The sequence below is a fragment of the Colobus angolensis genome, unplaced genomic scaffold (assembly GCF_000951035.1).
Source record: "Colobus angolensis palliatus isolate OR3802 unplaced genomic scaffold, Cang.pa_1.0 Scaffold136, whole genome shotgun sequence".
Taxonomy (NCBI): domain Eukaryota; kingdom Metazoa; phylum Chordata; class Mammalia; order Primates; family Cercopithecidae; genus Colobus; species Colobus angolensis.
Genome location: NW_012114444.1, coordinates 1,815,983 through 1,825,240, shown reverse-complemented (window position 1 = coordinate 1,825,240; position 9,258 = coordinate 1,815,983).

Here is a 9,258-nt window from a genome sequence, read left to right as displayed (position 1 = left end):
ATGGCGTGGTCCCTGACCTATGTATCTGATGGCTTTGTCCCCAGCCTATCTGATGGTGTGGTCCCTGGCCTGTCTATCTGATGCCGTGGTCCCCAGCCTATTTGATGGTGTGGTCCCCGGCCTGTCTATCTGATGCCGTGGTCCCCAGCTTGTCTGATGGCGTGGTCCTGGCCTGTCTGATGGCGTGGTCCCTGACCTATGTATCTGATGGCTTTGTCCCCAGCCTGTCTGATGGGGTTGTCCCCAGCCTGTCTGATGGCGTGGTTGGTGTGGTCCCCGGCCTATTTGATGGTGTGGTCCCCAGCCTGTCTGATGGGGTTGTCCCCTGTTGGCTGTCATGGTCCTGCCTCTTATCTCATGTTGTGCACCCTGGCCTGCAGGAGGTGACCTAAGGTTGACGACCCCTCCTCCAGGGCCCTTGCACCACACAGCCTGGGCCTGATTGCAGCCCCTGGGCTCCTGTGCCTATTCCCACAGCCCCCACTCTACCAGTTTGCAATTGTCTGTTTCACTCAACACACATTTAATGAGCACCTACTGTGTGCACCGAGCCCAGTGGGAGCAGCACATCAAGGAGGCTGGTGTGGGAGGCCTTGGGTGCCCTCGCTCTGGCTCCCCACCCCAGCACATGAGGCTGCCTCTCAGGGTCTCAGGCGCCCTTTCCACAGTGTCTGGGAGAAGGCCTGGGAGCCTGCATTTGGGCAGTGGCTCTGCAGCTGGCCTTGCTGGCCTCCAGTGGCCCCAGGCAATGACTCCTCCCTGTCTCCATTTACAGATGAGGAGAGGAGCTGAGGAGGGTGGGCCCGTGACCCTTAGCGGCCAGTTCATTCCCCAGGCCCTGACTGGTGCGGCAGGAAAGAGAATCCACCTTGGGTTGGTGGGTGTGGCATGGACTTTAAGATCCACCCTTTTCCACCCTGGGATCCTGGCTCCCGTCCCCCATCCCAGCCCCAGCCAGGATAGCCCCTGGCCATACCTTCTTGGCACATCAACAGTCATGAGAGGCAGCATCTGCCACCAGGAGGCTTCGCCCCACTGGGCTACCTGGCCAGGGCAGCTGCGACAGGAAAGAGCTGAAGCCCTGAGCCCTCCCCTGCCCTTTCCCAGCTCACCCTCAGGGTTCTAGCTCTGTGTCAACGCCCCTCTGATCCAGAAACTTGCCATAGGCCCCCTCTCCACCGTGCTCCCCTCTGAGTGACACCCACCCCCTGCAGCCCCCACATGCCCCCACCTTCCCTTCAGAAAGCAGGAGCTGTCAGCCCCGGGTGCCCGCCCACAGGCCACGGTGGCAATGGTGGCTGAAGTCCGCTGTACTCACCAATCCCCTGCGGTCTCGCCCCTGTAATACCACTTGAGGAAGGAACTGGCCACGCAGTCATTTCATGAAGGGGGAAACTGAGGCTCAAGGGTGTCTGTACTTTGGACTGCATCACCCCGCTGTGAGAAGGGGCAGGGCAGAGACTGGGAGCCAGGACCACTCTGCGCTGGGAGCACCCACCCTCCCGCACCCCATGTGCTGACACGAGCTCATCCCTGCTGCTGAAAGGCCAGACAGACAGACGGACACCTCGACAGTGGTCCCTGCAAGGGTCAAACACAAATGAAAAAAAATTTTAAATTAATCTTCTTTCCTGCAAAAAGGAAAACAGACCCCTTTTCTTTCAGCTTTTACTTCAGAAAGCTCTTCTTTGTGGATTCTTTGAATGTGGGTAAATCTTTTTTTTTTTTTTTGAGACAGAGTCTTGCTCCATCGCCAGGCTGGAGTGCAGTGGCACGATCTCGGCTCACTGCAAACTCTGCCTCCCAGGTTCAAGCGATTCTCCTGCCTCAGCCTCTAGAGTAGCTGGGACTACAAGCGCCCGCCACCATGCCTGGCTAATTTTTTGTATTTTAGTAGAGACAGGGTTTCACCGTGTTGGCCAGGATGGTCTCCATCTCCTGACCTCATGATCCGCCCGCCTTGGCCTACCAAAGTGCTGGGATTACAGGCATGAGCCACCGCACCCGGCCAAATGTGGGTAAATCTTTTTAAAAGCTGAATAAGCCCCCTGCCTGGGGACAAGACGGGGATGTCTTTCCCAGGGGCAGGATACACCACCTTTGAAACGTGGACATCAAGGAAGGGAGCACCTGCCTCCCTGCTCCCCGCCCAAGGCTAGGAGCCTGACTTTGGCAGCCACGATGCTTCAGAACCACCTCCTGTCGTAGAAATACGAGGAGTTTGTTTTTCCTTTGGATAAAGCCAGCTAATTGCTGGCACAGATGGTCACCCCAGTCTCCAGGTGGATGTGAGATGGAGTCTGTGTGACAAATGGTGCCGTCAAGCCGTCCCGCTGGAAGACAAGCTCCTGTTTGTCTTTCAAGGAGAGATGCATGTAGCGAACTGCATCCGCCCGGCTGTGCGCAGGCTGAGATTTCTCTCTGTCTTTGCAAACTCTCAGCAGCCTGCACGTCGTGCACCTGGCATCTTGGTTTAATGCTCAATCAATGACCAGACGGTTTTCTTTCTTTTCTGCCTTGGTGGAGAGGTCTGGGGGTAGCAGGATATTTTGTTTTTAATTGTATTTCTCCCACACCCCATGAGATGCTCCAACTCCTTGTGACTAGGAAGGGGCAAGGGAGGAATCCTCTGGAGTCCCCTGCACAGGACGCTGTCTCCGCCCTGCCACCACGCTTATTCCTGGCTGCAGCTTTGCTGTTGACGCTCACAGGCAGATGAGGTGTCTGCTCAGAGAAGAACCCAGGTGCCACCGAGGGAGTACAACGTGCCACACCCCAAGACATCAAGCATGTGAGAAGAATAGTGCGGCCCAGCCCCCACTCCAGGCACAGCCGCGGACACCCTGCCTGCCTCTGCCCAGGGAGGTGCAGCCTGCAGAGCGTACCTGCCGCTGCCTTCCCATCCCTCGGGAAAGCCAACCTCATGCCCAGTCTAAGAAGAAATCTTTTTTTTTTTTTTTTTTTCCTGAGACGGAGTCTCACTCTGTCGCCCAGGCTGGAGTGCAGTGGCCAGATCTCAGCTCACTGCAAGCTCCGCCTTCCGGGTTCACGCCATTCTCCTGCCTCAGCCTCCGGAGTAGCTGGGACTAAAGGCGCCCACCACCTCGCCTGGCTAGTTTTTTGTATTTTTTAGTAGAGACGGGGATTCACCATGTTAGCCAGGATGGTCTCGATCTCCTGACCTCGTGATCCGCCCGTCTCGGCCTCCCAAAGTGCTGGGATTACAGGCTTGAGCCACCGCACCCAGCCAATCTAAGGAGAATTCTAGCGGACGCTGCCAGATGCTTGCAGGCTCCGGGCTGAGCGCAAGGGAGGGGCTGAGGGTGGCTTTAAAAGGCCTTCACTGATCATTTGCCAGGAAGCCCAAAATAGCTTCCCAGTCTACCAGCCTCCATGTGTGCCGTGAGGAGGACATGTCTGAGTCTTGTCTTTTCATTTTTTGTGTTTTTCAAAAGTATACAATTTATAAATAAGAGTATAAGGCTGGGCAAGGTGGCTCACGCCTGTAATCCCAGCACTTTGGGAGGCCGAGGCAGGCGGATCACAAGGTCAGGAGATCAAGACCATCCTGGCTAACACAGTGAAACCCCATCTCTACTAAAAATAGAAAAAAATTAGCTGGGCGCAGTGGTGGGCGCCTGTAGTCCCAGCTACTCAGGAGGCTGAGGCAGGAGAATGGCGTGAACCCGGGAGGCAGAGCTTGCAGTGAGCTGAGATCCGGCCACTGCACTCCAGCCTGGGTGACAGAGTGGGATTCTGTCTCAAAAAAAAAAAAAAAAAAAATGGCCAGGCGCGGTGGCTGACGCCTGTAATCCCAGCACTTTGGGAGGCCGAGGCAGGCGGATCAAAAGGTCAGGAGATCAAGACCATCCTGGCTAACACAGTGAAACCCCATCTCTACTAAAAATAGAAAAAAATTAGCTGGGCGCAGTGGTGGGCGCCTGTAGTCCCAGCTACTCAGGAGGCTGAGGCAGGAGAATGGCGTGAACCCGGGAGGCAGAGCTTGCAGTGAGCTGAGATCCGGCCACTGCACTCCAGCCAGGGGGACAGAGCGAGACTCCGTCTCAAAAAAAAAAAAAAAAAAGTACAATTTCCAGTAGGTAACACATGCACATGGAGCCACACACAGGAGGCAAAAGCAAAGTCCACGTCCTCCCAGCCCCAGGCCTCCTCCTCGAGGCGGCCCTGGGAGGCGTTTACATGCTCCTAGAGGGATGGGGGGAATGGGATCCCTCTTGTCCCACCCATGGACAATTTGTCCCTTTGAGGCAGGAAAATAGGGTCTGGTCAGGGAACCTAAGGCTGTTTCACGCTGACTTACTGGAACTAAATTGAAAGGAAAACCCTAACATTCCAGGCCTAAATAACAAAAGGACCACAGGCTACTCCCTTTGCAAACCCGGCGGATGTAAAATTGAATGAAAATTTGTTTTTGCAACCAATCAGATGTTTGCATAGGAGCGTAACTTTGTTTTGTGTTTTGTTTTTTTTTGTGGTTTGTTTTCGTTTTGTTTTGTTTTGTTTTGTTTGAGATGGAGTCTTGCTCTGTTGCCCAGGCTGAAGTGCAGTGGGACAGTCTCAGCTCACTGCAACCTCTGCCTCCTGGGTTCAAGCAATTCTCATTCCTCATCCTCCTGAGTAGCTGGGAGTACAGGTGCACGCAACCACACCCAGCCAATTTTTGTATTTTCAGTAGAGACTAAAGCAGGGTTTTACCATGTTGGCCATGCTGGTCTTGAACTCCTGACCTCAGGTGATCCGCCGGCCTCAGCCTCCCGAAGTGCTGGGATTACAGGCGTGAGTCACAGTGCCTGGCCAGGGGTGTAACTTTGTAACTTCACTTCAGCCTCTGATTGGTTGCTCTCTGCAGCCAATCAGACTGGTTGCAGGTCACCCCTTCATTTACATGAGGTAGCACCAAGTACCAATGGGAAACCTCTACAGGGTATTTGAACCCAAGAAGATTCTGTATCCAGGGCCCTTGCACACTCCCGCTCCCAAATTTAGGGCATACTTTCATTTTCAATAAATCCCTCCTTTCATTGCTTCATTCCTTCCTTGCTTTGCTGTGCGTTTTGTCCAATTCTTTGTTTAAACACCAAAAACTTGGACAACTTGCAGTCCAGACCCTCCACCAGTAACACCTTCTCCCTGCCCGGCGCCAGCGTGGAGGTCTCTTCATCTCACTGCAGCCCAGAGCTCTTTCCACATGAGACCCAGCACAACCTCCGGCTGGAAGAGGCAGGTCAGTGTCTGTGGGAAGCAGAATGCCCACATTCCAATCCCTTCATGCGCTACCGTGACGTGTGGCAGGGTGTTACGGGAAGTCAGCGACCCTGAAAAGAGGGACTGGGTGAAGCCATGGCTGAAGAACATGATTGTGAAGATTTTATGAACATTTATTAGTTCCCCAAATTAATACTTTTATAATTTCTTATGCCTGTCTTTACTGCAATCTCTGCACATAAATTTTGAAGGTTTCATGGACATTTATCACTTCCCCAATCAATACCCTTGTGATTTCCTCTGCCTGTCTTTAATTTCTTAATCCCGTCATCTTTGTAAGCTGAGGAGGATGTGTGTCGCCTCAGGACCCTGTAATGATTGCATTAACTGCACAAATTGGGTGTAGAGCATATGTGTTTGAACAATATAAATCTGGGCACCTTGAAAAAGAACAGGATGGCCGGGTGCGGTGGCTCAAGCCTGTAATCCCAGCACTTTGGGAGGCCAAGACGGGCGGATCACCAGGTCAGGAGATCGAGACTATCCTGGCTAACATGGTGAAACCCCGTCTCTACTAAAAAATACAAAAAACTAGCCAGGCGAGGTGGCGGGCGCCTGTAGTCCCAGCTACACGGGAGGCTGAGGCAGGAGAATGGCGTGAACCCGGGAGGCGGAGCTTGCAGTGAGCTGAGATCCGGCCACTGCACTCCAGCCCGGGAGACAGACTGAGACTCCGTCTCAAAAAAAAAAAAAAAAGAAAAGAAAAAGAAAAAGAACAGGATGACAGCAATGCTCAGGGAACAAGGGGGATAACCTTTTAAACTCTGACTGCCGGTGAGCCAGGTGGAACAGAGCCATATTTCTCTTCTTTCAAAAGCAAACAGGAGAAATATCGCTGAATTCTCTTTTTCTCCGCAAGGAACATCCCTGAGAAAGAGAATGCACCCTGAAGGTGGGCTTATAGACAGCCCCTTTTAAGGCATCCCAGCCAAAGGGATGAAATAAGCCCCAGTCTCCTGTAGCATTCCCAGGCTTATCAGGACAAGAAAATTCCCGCCTAATAAATTTTGGTCAGACCAGTTTTCTGCTCTCAAACCCTGTTTCCTGATAAGATGTTATCAATGACAATGCGTGCCCGAAACTTCATTAGCAATCTTAATTTTTCCCCATCCTGTGGTCCTGTGGTCTCGCCCTGCCTCCACTTGCTTTGTGATATTTTATTACCTTGTGAAGTATGTGATCTCTGTGACCCACACCCTATTCGTACATCCCCTCCCCTTTTTAAAATCGCTAATAAAAACTTGCTGGTTTTACAGCTCAGGGGGCATCACGGAACCTGCCGACATGTGATGTCTCCCCCAGACACCCAGCTTTAAAATTTCTTTCTCTTGTGCTCTTTCCCTTTATTTCTCAGACCAGCGGATGCTTCGGGAAATAGAAAAGAAACCACATTGAATATCAGGTGTTGGGGTTCCCCCGATAGCAGGGGAAGGAGACTTGGCAGCCGTGGTTAAGATTAAGGTGGGGACAGTCCTGGAATCCCCAGTGAACCCAGCATATGAACCCTTAAAGGAGAGCTCATTGGCCACAGCTTCTCCCTGGAGGCTGAACCATAAGGCAGGAGGTGGAGGCAGAGAGATTCAAGGTAAGGACTTGACCTGGTTTTGCTCTGAAGATGGAGGATGGAGCCGTGAGCCAGAGAATGGAGCAGCCTCCAGAAGCTGGGAGAAGACTTTGGCCAACAGCCAGCAAGGATAAGGGACCCGAGTCCTGTAGCCACAGGGCCTGGATTTTGACAACAGCTTGTCAGAGCAGGAAGCCAGTTATTCCTGGAGCCTCCCAGCAAGAACCCTGCCAGCTGAAACCTCCATTTCAGCCTCATGAGAACTTGAACAGAGAAACCAGAAAAACCCAGGAGAACGTCTGACCTCCAGAGCATGAGATGAAAAACGGACGTTGGTTTTCGCTGCCACGTGTGTTCTAATTTGTCCCACCAGCAGTGGGAAGCACACAGTATCCCCCTCGCCTGCTCTGCTGATGTAAAGGCACATTGTTTTCAACCTTCTGCTATGAAGAAAGCTTTGCATTAACTCTCTTTGCTCATATGCACATGTGGTGGAGGACGAATCTGTCGAGCCCTGAGTTGGGTTTTTGAGACACTGTCCGTCAAAGCACCCACAGTGTGCCCCTATGCAGAGGCTATACGTACACACAGCCCCACCAGCCACAGGACAACAGAGGCTGGCTCGGCCAGCCCAGGACCATCCGGCCCCCCAGGAGCTGCCTGATTCCAGAAGCTCGCAGGCCATGCCCGGGCTCCTCCCACGCAGGCTGTCTCCTGGGTCTGAGTGGGGGATGGGAAGGCCTCAGCCTCTCGGGTCACCAGAAATGTTGTGCTCAGATGGGCTGAATGTTCTGGGTCCATTTCCTCCTCAAGCCCAGAAGGGTTTGCTTTGTAGGAACCTGTTCCAAGTGATTTCTAAGTACTCAAAGGCTCTTTGGTGGATGTGTCAGGAACCCAATTCCTAAAATTAGAAAGTTGTGTCAAAAGTCACAAAAGAGGCTGGGCGCAGTAGCTCACGTTTGTAATCCCAGCACTTTGGGAGACTGAGGTGGGCAGATCACTTGAGTTCAGGAGTTCAAGACCAGTCTGGCCAATATGGTGAAACCCTGTCTCTATTAAAAATACAAAAATTAGCTCAATGTGGTGGCAGGTGCCTGTAATCCCAGCTACTCGGGAGGCTGAGGCAGGAGAATCACCTGAACCTGCGAGGTAGAGGTTGCAGTGAGCGGAGATCATCACACCACTGCACTCCAGCCTGGGCGACAGAGTGAGACTCTGTCTCAAAATAAATACATACATACATACATACATACACACATACATACATACACACACACATACATACATACACACACACATACATACATACATACATACATACATACATAAAATCAAGAGGAACCGGCCTGGCCCAACATCCTGGCCGCTGCGTCCTCCTCGCTGCCAAGTCAGACTCCTCGCTCCCCCATGGGGTCTCAATGACCCCTGCACACAGTCCGCTAAGTGCCTGACCTGGCCACTGTTGGAGCCCCCATCCCACTGAGGTGCCTGTTCAGAGAGAAGCGATGGGCTCAGTGTTCCCCAGGCCACACTCCACAAGTAGGTGGAGGAAGAAAAGAGAGGCGACACTTGAGGCCGCTGGGGCTCGGCCCCTCCAGAGCCCTCGAGAGGGGTGTATAAACCTCCCACCCAGGGGTGAGGAGCTGGGTGCTCCCCACCGACACCCACTGGCATCAGCAGCAGCTGTTCCTGGGGCATCACCTGCCCAAAAGCCAAGGAAGCCCCGTGCAGAAGGCAGAGTGTCTGGAAGTGACCCCTCGGGTGGGGCCGCCTTCCTCCAGCTCCCATCCCAGCGAGGACTCCCCTCCCTCAGGCTCTCAGCATGAGGACAGCTCTGGGCACGGCACCCGCACCCAGCAGAACTTTGCTAACCGGGTCAGATCTCCGGGGCCCAACACAGCCTGGCCTCCAGGACAGGCCACACTGCGAGGGGAGAGCGGCAAGTGTGGGAAGGGCGGCTTCCACTTCTTTGGTTTTTGATTAGGGGATGGCAGAAACCCGAGCTTCCTGGGGCAGGGAGTCAGCTCTCCTCACGGAGGCGGCCTTGGTGGGGATACTTTCCAGCAGGGACTCTCTTACCTGGAGTGTTTTTGCTGTGTGCACGATGACTGGCTCAGTTTCTGTAATAATCGTTTCCATCAGCACAGAGACAGCTGTTTATATTCTTCAACTTTGTATTATGAAAAACGTCAGACAGGAAAGTTGAGAGACTAATATTGCAGGCACCTGTGTGCACAGAGTCCAGATTCAACAGTTACGGAGGGAAAATTCCACATTTCCTTTTAAATTTACCAAAGACCGAAACACACCAAGTACTGCAGGAAGGATAACCTGGGTGGAGGAGGGATGGGGCTGGAGAGTGGGGGCACAAGGGTGAAGGGAATGGGGTGGGTGGCACAGAGGTGGGG